Raw genomic sequence first — 14,050 nt, forward strand, 5'->3', positions numbered from 1 at the left:
GGTACAAGATCCATCACCCACTTCTCTGGAAGGACTTATGCAAATTGCTATTGAAATTGGTGCATTAAACAGAGGAAACCTGAGAAGGAAGCACCTCCCCTCATCCTTGTTTCTCGTCTCCCGTCATGGGAAAGAACAAGGAGACTTACCTTGGACCTCTATCTATAATGTGGAAACAAGGGACTTCTTCTCCACTCCTGTCCTAATAAGCCAGGAAAAGAACAGGCCTAGAAAATGAGGAAGAAGTTTGTCTAGGTCTGCAGATCATATCTTTCAAAAATGCCCTTCTAGTTTCAGCCTTGATTTCTTGGGTGCACATACTTTCTCCTGTCTCTGTGTTCCCAGACAGTGGAGCTGTGGGAACTTCCTAGATGTTGATTTTGGCAACTCCCTGGGAATTGCTCCCATTAAGGTTGATCCAGCCATCATTGTCTGTGGTCTGGATGGTGGCACCTCTTCTGCAGCTCACTGTGGAATCCCTGCATACTGAGTCCTTGTTGTTTTATTTCATCAGTTGCCCCTCTGTTCCACTAATTTTGGGGCATCCCTGGTTCCAACTCCATAATCCGAAAATCGATTAGAACAAGGGACAAAAAAATTTTTGGAGCCCCGTTCTGTTCCTCTTCCTGTTTACCTCTCCCTATCTGGTAGCTTTAGCCCCTGCCTGATCTGTTACCTTTAAAATATCATGACCTTTGGAATGTTTTCTTCAAAAAACATTACCCCTACATCATAATTATGATTGCACAATAGATTTGTATCCTGCTCCAAATTATCCAAGGAGAGATTATATTATCTCTCAGTGCACAAATCTAAGGACAGAGAAGATTATGTATGGGAAAAGCTCCAAAAGGGCTTCATCAGACCTTGTAAGTCCCTCGTAGGAGCCGGGTTCTTTCTTGTGTCCACGAAGGACGGTACTCTACAACCCTGCATAGACTTTCGTGGGGTAAATAAAATCACCATCAAAAACACCTACTTGCTTCCACTCAATCCTGTTTGATCAGCTCCGGGGTGCCACAGTATTCATCAAGATCTACGTATGCGGAGCATAGTACTTTGTAAACATCAGAGAGGGGGACAAATGGAAAACCACCTTTAACACCCAGTCAGGTCATTATGAGTATCTGGTAATGCTATTTGGCCTATGTAATGTTCCCATGGTTTTCCAGGATCTAATCAATGATTTACTCTGTGAATTCCAGAGTCATTTATTTGTGGTATACCTGGATGATATTCTGATTTATTCACAGTCTTTAGTTCAGCACCATCTTCACATCAAGTAAGTCCTCTTAAAACTTAGAGAACAGCAACTGTACGCTGACATTGAAAAATGCAAATTTGAAGTCAAGAAGGTTTCTAGGATATGTGATTTCTTCCACTAGGTTCTCTATAGACCCTAGTAAGGTTCAAGCTATCTTAGATTGGGTGAGGCCAATCAATCTGAAGGCCATCCAAACATTCTTAGACTTTAAAATCTATTACCGAAAATTCATTCATACCTTCTCGGACCTGGTGGAGTCAAAAACTGCCAATACTGTTAATAGACCTCTGATGTTATCACTTTCTTTGAGGCCCTGAAGACTGCTTTCATTTCTGCTCTCATCTTGAGACATCATAATCCAGATCTACCTTTCGTGGTGGAACTAGATGCATCTGATATTGGTGCGGGTGCCATTTTGTCACAGAAGGATCCTCGTGTCCACAAGTTGCATCCATGTGCCTTTTTCTTGCAGAAATTCTTTTCTGCCAAGGCTAACTATGACATGGGCTACCATGAACTCCTGGCCATAAAATGGGCTTTTGAAGAATGGCGACACTGGCTAGAAGGGGCAGTGCATGCCATGTCTGTCATTGCAGATCACACAAATTTCCTATTCGTTGAATCTACTAAATGTCTGAATTTTAGGCAGGCATGCTAGGCATTGTTTTTCACCCGCTTCAGGTCAATCATTTTCGATGGACTTGGTTCTAAGAACATGAAAGCTGATGCACTCTCCAGAAGTTTTGTTTCTTGCCAATCTTCACTGACTGAAACTTTTCTCATCATTCCATCTTCTTCAATTCTTGCCGGGTTAGCCCAAAATTTTGGGGAGACGCTTCAACGATTCTAAAAACTGGCAACTCCAGAAATCTATAAAGACAGGTTGTTTGTACCAGTCCGTCTTGGGAAGGCTGTACTGTCTGAAGCTCATGAAAATAAAATCGCTGGATATCCAGGCATTTCCAAGACTGCGGAAATCCTCTTACGTACCATCTGGTAGCCCTCCTTGCCTTCCAATGTTAAAGATTTTGTTAACTAATGTCGGGATTGTGCCAGAAACAAGTCCGCCAGAAACTACCGTCCGGGCCAACTCATGTCTTTACCCACTCCAACCAAACCTTGGTCACATATTTCAATGGACTTTATAGTAGATCTACTCTGGTCATCTGGTCAAAATACCATTTGGGTGGTGGTGGATTGCTTTAGTAAAATGGCCCACTTCATGCCCCTGGCTAAGCTATCGAATGACCAAACCTGGCTTCACTCTTCATACAGCAATATTTTCATCTTCACGGCCTGCCTGAAGAAGGAAGTTATCCACTGCTCAAAGACAGGGGGGTACTGTTATGTGTCGCCACCATGGCATTTCAGTTACTGTGTGCTGGGCCCGCGTCCCAGTTGTTGCCCTGACAGATACATTTTTAAGCCATCTTTTTACATTTACACTTGGGCTGCAAAACTGTATTCTACTCTACATGAGGCGCTATATTCTTAAGTGTAGCCACTGATCAGTTGAAATTGAAGGTGACACATGTGTATCCTGAGGTAAGGAAAAGGGTTGCTGTCATTAGCAAAATTAGAAATTTAGCTAAATTATTTCTTCTTGTTAAATAAGGAGCTTTTAAATGTACAATGCATTTGATAACAGTGACAAAAGAAGGTTGCATTAAAGCATCAAGTAATTAGCAGCATAAAGACCATTTTTGTAATGTGTGTCTTTAAAGTTGAAAAATCCTGTTTGTGTCCACAATTGCCAGTGATTATGCACCATGTCAAACACATAGCGAGAATCAGTAAAAATGTTTACAGCTTTGTAAAGATACTTTTATTTGCCAGGGCACTTGATCAGTAAGGATAATTATTTCACTAACCTGAGATAAATGTGCTAAATACAAACAGTTACTTTCAGTGATCTCATGTTGAAAACATATCCTTAAGCCAAATTCCCTTTGTCATTACTGAGATAAGACCTTTTAACATAAAGCAGCAAACTGTATTGTGTAAAGGAGTGTCTTGTACATAGAAACCATTCAAACAACAATGTGCTTCACCTTTGTCAGGCACAAGTAATAGAGACACAGGGATAGACACAGGACATCAAGTAATAATGATATTTTCTGATGAAGCTAAAGAACTTTTGCTTGTTGAGCGCAGCATTAGACATACAAGGCCTTATTTAGAGTTACACACAATTTATGCTTAAAATGTAAGCACTAAGTAACTGATAGGGGCAAAATCACTCTGCGCATGCCCAGAACCGAACCATACACCAGTAAACATAGCTATGTCCGCTCTGTCTTGGGCACTTACTACATTTTCAGGGAGTGAACAGATCAGGGCAGGGGCACATGCAGGATTGTCAGGGGGGGGTTTCCCCCCTGACCAAAAAACAAAACAAAAAACAAAACCGCGAGAGAGCTGCTGCGCATGCGCCCGTGCATGCGCAGCAGCTCCGTTTTGACAGCGCTGTCCTACACAGCAGCCGCGGTGCTGTCAAATAAGCGTCCGCGGCGGTGCTGTATACAATACAGCACCGCCGCGGACGCTTCTTTGACAGCACCGTGGCTGCTGTATAGTACAGTGGTGCTATGGTGGCCACTTAGTTAGCGGAGGGGGGGGTTTCTGGAGACCCAGAAACCCCCCCTGCGTGCGCCACTGCAGGGAAGGGGCATTTGGACGTAGTTCATTTACAGTAAGGGCATGCCAAACTCAAGAACATGCAGCCACATCCGAATAAAGCGTTGGGCGTTGCAAAGTTACTTGCTTTTCTGCTGTACCCTTGCTCCAGCTACAGGAATAATCTAAGTCCTGAGTACTAGCGATGATAGTCTCGTATGCATGCTATAATATATGTTTGGAAACAGGAACTGTAAAAATGCATTTCCCCACTAGCATGGGAAAATCCCCATATACTATAAATAGACCTAGTGCAATTAGCTAAGCTCATTGCGTATCGGAGATTCTAGCTAGTAGAAGCTGTTTGCGGCGGTCCTGCATTTGTTTTATTTTCCTTCTATCAAGCAAGAAGATTCGGGGATGTTACAAATAAGGGGCCCCCCTGGCTGAAGAACAGAAAACTGCAAGCAACAATGGGCCCCCCTGGTCAGAAGAACAGAAGACTGCAATCAACAATGGGCCTTCCCTGGGCAAAAGAACAGAAGACATTACAAGCAGGACTTTTGGAATTACAAATTTATTTTGGACATTACAAGCATGGACTTTTGGAATTGCAAATTTATTTTGGACATGGTCAAGCCGGACTTTGGATACAAAATTATTTTGGACTTTGTTTACAGCCATTTTGGAATTAAAAGCTGCTGAAACTTCATTGGTGAGTTTATTGTGGGTTTATTTTTTTTAATAAATGTTAGTGGTTGTAATGAGGGTGTTGTGATTTTGTAAACATTTTATTTTGTGGAACTACAGGTCCCAGCCAGCCGTGGGTGTCAGGGCATGTTGACACTTGTGGTTCTCCAAGTGCCAACATGCCCTGGTTGCCGTGGGTATGCTGGTGCTTGTAGTTATACAAGTAGCAGCATGCCCACACTATTTAGGGCAACCTGGCTGGCTGGGACTTTGTAAACAAAATGGCGTCTGTTTTTTTTTTATCACTTAAATCGCCATTATTACCCCAAACCCACCGCCCAGGGGTGTAGGAAGAGCCCTAGTGCTATCAGCACTGGGCTGGGTGTCCCTAGGGAAGGCCCGCTCATTTTTTTTTTCGGCGGACCCCAATCCCTAGGGAATCCAGCCCAGTGCTGAACAGCCTGCGGTTGGTTAGTCATTATGGCAGGGGGATCCCTGCCATGTGCCCCCCTGCTATAGTGCCTCCAACCCCGGCTGGTTTGTCTAGTGCTGGTTCCGTAAAAATAGGAGGAACCCCACTCAAATTTTTTACCCCGATTTTCATGGAACCTGCAGTAGTCTGGCAGCTCTAGGGTTAAGACTGAATAGAGGGGGGACTTTTTTTTTTAACTTTGATCTATTTTTTACTGTTTTGACAGGTGCCGGAGCTCCGGCAGCTGTATGACAGGGCAGTGTAACAGTGATGTGTTTATACAACGAGCTGCTAGCAAGCAGCGTGTTGTATCTGGCGTGTTTGAAAGCAAACTCTCCTGAGTTTGTTTAATCGCAGCTTTATACAATTAAGACTTGTATAGCTGGAGTGACAAACAGTCGGGAGTTTGATCCCTTTCGACTTTGAAAATAGCGATTTTGACAAGCACAACTCTGGCTATTTTAAGTAAAATCTCAGCTTCATACATCTGCGAGTTTCAACTCTCCCAAGAAAATCGCTGGATTACAAAATCACACCATGATACATTTACCCCATGGAGTCCAAAAGAATCCTGCTCAGAATCAATACTCCATAAGAAACAAGACACTTCGAATGAGGTTAATCAGGCAAAATGTATTTTCAAAGTCTTCTGAAATAAGTATGAAGTCTTATTGTATTCACATCAGATGTGGACACCTCTCAAGCAGAGAATTGTCTACTTATGCATACAAGTACAAGCTTTTATACATTTTAACAGCATCTGTTACACAATGTGATGATCTATACTCTTATTTACAGTTTCCTAATATAGTAAATAAGTTTTTATTAAACTCTGGCTACCTTGAGATAAAGAAACCACATAAACCAACATTGTTATAACTGTTGGGATCATAAATCTCACTTCACTTTATTTAGCTTGACTTTTCTCATTGTTCTTTAAACCTATAAGTAAGTAAGTTTGTCATTCTGCACTATGAATACATCTGTTCAGGCCATATCAACCTTTGACCCCTTCCAGCTGAATTCTGAAGAGAACAGAATTGGACACATAAAATATAAAAATATTGTATTGCTTAATTGATACAATATTAACCATAAAGAGTCAATATTGTGTCAATCAGGTTGGCTTCCACATCAGGGTGCCAAATGAACCTCTCATTACCTCACAGTACCAGAAAAAAATAATTGCACTCTTGTGCACATGGGATATCCTGGTTCAGATTCTCTGAAATTGTGCATCTTAATGAAATTGTACAAGGTGGTGTGTCATTGCATACAATGCAAGCAGACATCTGATTGTGAAGTTCCAAGTAACAGCCCACTGAACAGCCGGTCAAAACTTAAGAATACAGGCACTGTTAATATGTCCAAATAGCATCTAGTCTGTTTTCTGGTGTGGGAAGTTCCAATAAAAAGAGAGAATCTCAGCTGAAGGACAATGTCTTCTACGAACTGTGAGAAAAGCACCAGCACCCTCGCAAACATAGTAAATAGAAGTGAATGTCTGGAACTTTATTAGACATCTGGGTCTATCAGCTGAATTGAAATGGTATTTAGTGATGACACTGAATATCGGCATTAACATGTAATTTCCCACTGCCTTCAGCAATTTTTAATTGTTTTATATATTTGAGAAAATATTATTTGTGAGGTAAGTTACACTAACTGCAACCACATGCAAGTTATCAATGTCCATGGTCAATACAAAGAAATATGCTCTAATGCCAATCGCAACATACAACACTTTAGGTGTCACTGGAAACCATGGTGTAACTGCTATAATGTATCAAAGAATTCAACAACCAAAAATTTATATAATGTGACAATGACCAGAATCATATTTATTTAGAAAACCAGATAAGCAGAATGGAGAGGATTCACATTTACATAGATTCACTATGCAAGTTATGGGACAAGAAAATAAATAGCATAGCTATGTTGTTACAATACTGGGGCAGCCTGGCCAACTGGTGTAGAGTGTATCTAGAACTAACTGGCAAATTCTCTGACAAAAGATTAGTTCTTACCAGGCTACCCTCAGCCTTAAGCTCATCCTCAGTACCCTGGACATGGGAACATATTTACACACCCAGGCAAATATCTGAAAAAAGTTATGCATTATTAATAGAAAAGCACCAACAGCGAATATAGCATTTAGAGGAACTGGTTAAAGCAATCAAGCTACATTTGGTGCAACATAAAATAAAAAGGTATAGAAGTACATAACAATACCAGTTTATTAGTTGTCATCTAAAACAAATCCACTCTAGGCTTGCTTCCATACTGACAAACATACTCTACTGTAATTCTGCTTTCAGTGGGCCCACAGATTCACTATATCTGCAGGGAATCCAGAAGAAAAATGAAGAGTGCTGTCTTCTCACTTCTCCACTGTAGCCTCTGGTTCTTCTGTCTGGTCAACAGGAGCAGTAACTCCTTCTTCTCAGTTGGATCCGGTTTACCCAAGGAGGCTGCAGCTGTTTTACAGCCATAGTACAATGGCAAGCATGAATTACAATTAAAACTCACCTTATGCATAATACATACATAGGGATATATATAAAAAGGGAAATCCCAAGGAGATCAAGACCTGGTGGAATTAATCCTTACTGATCATGCCAGGATCCATCTTTCCTCCAACCTGGTGCTTAGGGAAAGAAAGGGCTAAAAAGTATACTGAGCAGAGCCCATACTCTTTGAGAAATAAGGCACATGAAATGGTGATGTCAAATTAACCAACCACCTCCCCCAGTTTCATCACATAAGCTTACTGTAATTACTTGGTGTACATAAGAATTGTTATTTTTACTAGATGGACCAAACCTTTTTAAATCACTTACATACGCTAAAACATCTTATATAAAAAATACAAGTTAATAAATAAATAAAACTTTTAAAGAAACAATTATTAACAGATTAACAAATATTATAACATTATTACAACTGGAATAGAGCAGATTACAGCTAAAAAATACAAGTTTATGGTACAATGACAAGGACATAAAATGTTAAATACATAGATGAAACATTGATTAAAGTCAAATATATGTAATCATATAAAAAAATGCATATGAGCACCAGTGCATAAAGTAACTTGTAGTGCCAAGAGTGCACTACCAATTGTTGCCCCCATAATTGCACATAATTATATAAATAAATAATAGGGTCCATGCTATGATATACATAAAAAATAATACCTCCGTTATGGTATAAATGAATACTAGTGCTCCCCTGATGATATAAAAACTAATGCCCCCCTGATGAGATAAATAAAAAAATAGTGCACCCAATGATATACAGTAAATAAATAAGTGTCCCCCTGTTAACTAATTACCAGTGCCCCTCAATGATCTTAACAATAGACTTTCATGATTATATAGACTAGCAATAGTGAGCCTGATTCATTAAGGAAAGTAAAGCAAAAAAAATAAGTAACTTTTCACCCTACCAAAACCATGTTGCATTGGAGGGGGGTACATTTAAAGTGTGGGGACAGATTTATAATTCAGGTAAGGCATGTCCTAGATCAATTTCAAATGTCAGTGTAGAAATAAAGCTATCACGTATTTGTGTCCTACATGAAAAAACAGCCAGCATTTTCCTTATGAGCAGAATAATAAACTAAATTGCACCTCTTGAATTGTAACATGGTTTTGTCCAGAAGAAAACTTACTCATTTCTTTGCCTTGCTTTCCTTAATGAATCAGGTCCAGTGTCTCTATGATTATGTAATAAAATAATAGTGTCCATTGATTACACAGGTCTGCAACCAAAAAGCTGTTTTCTTAATTTTATCTGATTCTTATGTTTTTTGGTGCGCTGAATTTGAAAATGACCACCGTTTTTTCCAGGAACATCACGTTTTTTCACAATCGAAATGTGCCTTGGTAAAACAGGTAGCTGGAAATCGCTAAATTTCAAATTCATCATACTTGGGGGAAAAAAAACTGAACATGAAAAAACTAATTTATTTTCACTGCCAGTGCTCCCAAAAACATGAAAATACATGTTTATTGGTCCTGATGGTGATCACTGCATTGTTGAGTGTGCTTGCTAGGGCCTGCCCGGACATGTTCCTTCATGCATTAACTTGTTCTCTGATTCCTCCACAATCTTGTATTTCATTTCAGTTGTCATCCTGCTATTGCCTGTGTGGTTCAAAATTAGTGCAATGCCTCCAAAAAAGTGTGTAAATTCGCCTGACAGTTTCTGTTTCATATGTGGAGAGTTCATGGTGAAAAAGCAGCAGTTGAATATTACGGATTTTGTTAAGAAAGTTTATTTCGTTTATTTTAAATTAAAACTTGGTGACCAAGATAAAGTTTGGGCTCCTCATAAAGTATGTAAGCGTATGTACTTGAAGGAGACTTATGAGAACTTTTAGTTGGTACTCAAGAAAGTGGGTTATCTAAACCAAAACTGGTTGATATGTGGGGATTTAAAGTATTGTGTATGCTGCTGGGACAACAGGCTGGGTGCACCAAATACCCTTGTTTTCTATGTTTATGGGACAGTAGAGACCGACAAAATCACTGGAAGCATAAAAATTGGCCACCAAGAAGTCTAGTTGTTGGTGAAAAGAATGTTCTCAGAGATACATTGATACTCCCTGAGAAGGTTTTATTACCACCACTCCATATAAAATTAGGATTAATGAAGCAATTTGTTAAGGCACTTCCCAAAGATAGCGAATGCTTCAAGTACTTGGCATCCAAGTTTCCAGGTTTAACGGAGGCAAAACTGAAAGAGGGGGTTTTTGTTGACTCGGATATTAGAAAACTCATATCCGACAAAGACTTCATCAGTTCAATGACTCCAACTCAAAAAGAAGCGTGGGTTGCCTTTACTGTGGTCATAAAAACTTTTTGGGAGACCAAAAGGACCCAAATTACAAGGAAATGGTGGAAACAATGTTGAAAGCGTTCCACAAGCTTGGTTGCTCCTTGAGCTTAAAAGTCCATTTTCTCAACTCACACCTTGGCTATTTTCCTGAAAATTTGGGAGCAGTGAGTGAAGAGCAGAGAAAATGTTTCCATCAAGACATAAAAGAAATGGAAAGAAGGTATCAAGGGAAATGGAGTGTTACGATGATGGCTGACTACTGCTGGATGTTGTACAGGGATCTTCCGGAAGCCACCTACAGGAGGAAAAGCTGAAAAAGAAGTTTAGAGTTTGAAAAAAGACGATTTCACAAGCAATCTACTTGAGTGTGGTGTTAATTTTGTCGTCACCTGTGCAAATGAGTTAATATTTTTCATGTAAATAAAATATTTGCGTTAAGAGATTTTTTTAAATGATGACCACCCGTTTGTTCGAAAACCTGACGTCCCAGGACAAAACGGCTGTCATTTTTGGATTCAGCGCACCAAAAAACGTAAGAATCAGTCAACTAGATCAAAACAGCTGTCCAAAAATATTTTTTTACAGACCTGTAAATAAATAATTATAGTGCCCTCATGGTTATATACATAAATCATAATGCCCTGTGATTATATGAATAAATTATAGTGCCCTTGTGATTTTATGAATTATAGTGCCTGTCATGGTCATGTATATTTCTCGATTTGATTTGGGACTCTTGGGTCTGGCTGAAGCTTGAGTAAAAATGGAATCTGGAGGATGAAATCTCTGCTCATATTAAATAATCTGAGTAGCACTAGCAGTTTTGGAGTCTAGGACTGGAATTTGCGCTAGAGTACAGAACTGGAATCCTGTGTAATAACACACTGGAACTATTCGTGGGAACTCAATCCCGGCACCTGTAACCAAGCTCACGAGACTGGAACCCACTAATAAATGTCACGGCTCTGAGGGTGTTTTGCAGATCCCTTGCCTCTACTATAGAGGATGGTGTAGGCAGAACACAATAATATTCTCAGGATAAGTTCACGGCTTACATGCATCAAAAATAACACAGGAGAAAGTAATAGTGCTGCAACGTATTATATTGAATGTTGGTACAACAGGAATGGAAGGCATTAGATATATATATTGGCAAAGATGAATACACGGCAATTTGTTGTAATGCAGACATTAATCACATATGCTACTTCATAGTCGGTAACCCTTGGCAACAGCATGAGATGAGATGATATACAGTTCAACGCAGTGATGATAAACAAGAACACTAGGATCCAATAGAGAACCACACAGCAGATGAATGTGAATCACTGGTACAGCTTACAGTCCAAACAGAGTAGTATATAGAACTTAGCTGATCCGAGAGTAGAGATGACGCAACATAGCAGGTGGTACTGGAAACACTGTGATTATTATTAAGTAGAACAGCAAGCGTTAAACATCACCCAAGGATTTGGATGAACATTGACACGTGCAGTAGAATGTTGCCTAGAAGTAGCAGAGATGTGAGTAGTATCTGAACCATGTGTGGAACTACAGGTAGCAGGATTCGTTGTAACTGCAATGGTAAGTTTGCTGTCGTATGAAGTAAATGAACAGAGACACGTAACTTGAGCCCAAGTACTAGCCACCGGCACAACAAGTAGTTCACAATAACAGTCCAGTAAACAGGTAACAGCAGAGTAAGGATAACCCGTGTCAGACGTGGAACTACAGGTGACAAGTAACTTGATAGTAGCTCTTACAGCGAGATGCAGCGATCTTAGCCAGCCAGACGTAAAGGTGAACCAATAGATAAGGCACAGGTTTAGCAACAACTCACGATACTCGTTTAGCGTGCAGATGAATAGCGGAGAGGAGTTCCAGCTTGCAGGTGAACAGCGGTGAGGAGTTTGCAGCTTGTAGATGAACAGCAGTGAGGAGTTTGCAGCTTGCAGGTGAAGTTCAGTCCAGCGAGCAGGTAACGGACACACGGAAGGAGAGGTATACAGCCAGATCCAAATGCAACCAGAGTAACACGAAGAACAGGCAATGAGCCCATAACCATGGGAGGTCAATATAGTGCTCCAGGAACAATGAGGTTCGGGAGGAGGTCCAGATCACAGTAGCCAGGAACACCTATGAAAAGTAATGTCTCTGAGGCAGAAGCAAGCAGAGTCATGGTTCTTAAAGGGAAAGTCACAGCGCCGGCACCTAACTATGGGACTGGCGTGTGACAGTACCCCCCCTTTTAAAAGTGGCCACTGGACTTTCCGTGGAAACTTGATATGAAAGTTGCGTAATAGTGCAGGAGCATTGATGTCAGAAGCATTTACCCAGGACCGCTCTTCAGGACCGAACCCCTTTAAATCCTCTAAATATTTGAATACTCCTCGAACCACCTTTGAATCCAGAATTTGAGTGATCTCAAAGTCCTCCTGTTGAGAGAATTCTGGTACTGTTGAAGAAGATGTTGCAGATGAGAAACGATTAATAATTACTGGTTTCAACAGAGAAATGTGGAAGGAGTTTGAAATATGAAGTGAAGCTGGTAACTTTAATTTGAAGGACACTGGATTGATGACTTTCAAAATTGTATACGGTCCGATGAATCGAGGGGCGAACTTCATTGAAGGAACTTTAAGCCGAATGTTCCGGGTAGATAATCAAACTTTATCACCCTCTTTAAGAGCCGCTACGGCCCTGCGTTTCTTGTCTGCCGCTGTCTTATAGCGGGCAGAAGTTTTCTTGAGTCGGGATATAACTTGGCCCCAGGTAGAAGAAAAGTTCCGCAGGAGTTCTGTGGCAGCAGGAACATGGGTGAGAGGGTTAGCTGAAAACTTGGGCAAATTAGGGTGTAACCCATATACAATAAAAAATGGAGTAGAAGAAGTAGATTCATGAAACAAGTTATTATGAGCAAACTTGAGATTGAGACACAGTAGAAGCTAGCAAGCACTTAGGATCCAAGATGGGGCGATAAGTAGATGGATCTGAATCTGCTGAAGTATCAAAGGCTCGAGACAAAGCATCCGCTCTTTTATTCAAATGTCCAGGTTTAAAAGTGACATGGAGATTAAAACAAGAGAAAAAGAGAGACCATCGAACTTGCAGAGGATTGAGACATTGTGCCATTTGTAGATACAGCAAATTTTTATGGTCAGTGAAAATCGTTACTACATGTTGAGCCCCTTCCAAGAGGTATCGCCACTCAGATAATGCCAACTTCATAGCTAGTAATTCTTTGTCATCGATAGTGGAATTTTGTTCTGCTGGTAAAAACTTTCGAGAGAAAAAAGCACACGGCAACAGGCGGTTGGTAGATGACCATTGGGAGAGGACTGCTCCAACACCAACTGCTGATGCATCCACTTCTAAGAAGAATGGTTGTGAAAGATTTGGTTGTTGAAGAATGGGCGCTGAAGAAAAAGTATTTTTGAGATAAGAGAAAGCCTCTAAGGCCTCCACTGGCCACTTTCTTGGGTTAGCCCCTTTTTTGGTTAGGGCTGTAATGGGAGCCACTATGCAGGAGTAATTTAAGATGAACTGTCGGTAGTAGTTTGCAAAGCCTAGAAAGCATTGAATGGCTTTGAGTGTAGCTGGCAGCAGTCAGTCTAGAATGGACTGTACCTTTTTTTCGATCCATCTGTAGACCCAATCCGGAAATGATGAAACCTAGAAAAGGCATAGAAGCTGCTTCAAAAGAACATTTCTCCAACTTGCAGTACAGATGATTCCTGCGAAGCCTGCTTTGGCCACATGCTCCCTATGAGTATCCAGAGTCTTAGAAAAAATGATAATATAGTCTAAATACACAACAACATAGGAGTAGAGAAGATCCCAAAATATAATAATAAAACTTTGAAAATGGCTGGGGCATTACAAAGTCCAAATGGCATCACCAAATATTTGTAGTGGCCATCGCGGGTATTGAAAGCGGTTTTCCACTCATCTCCGGACCAAATACGAATTAGATTATAGGCGCCTCTGAGATCCAGCTTCGTGAAGATCTTAGCTCCTTTAAATTGGTAAGATAGCTCGGTAATCAGAGGAATAGGATAGCGATTCTTGATGGTCACCAGATTAAGGCCGCGATGGTCAATGCAGGGACGAAGTGAGCCGTCTTTCTTTTTTACAAAAAAGAAGCCAGCCCCAGCCGGTGAGATAGA

Source organism: Mixophyes fleayi, chromosome 4 (genome assembly GCF_038048845.1).
Source record: "Mixophyes fleayi isolate aMixFle1 chromosome 4, aMixFle1.hap1, whole genome shotgun sequence".
NCBI classification, from domain to species: domain Eukaryota; kingdom Metazoa; phylum Chordata; class Amphibia; order Anura; family Limnodynastidae; genus Mixophyes; species Mixophyes fleayi.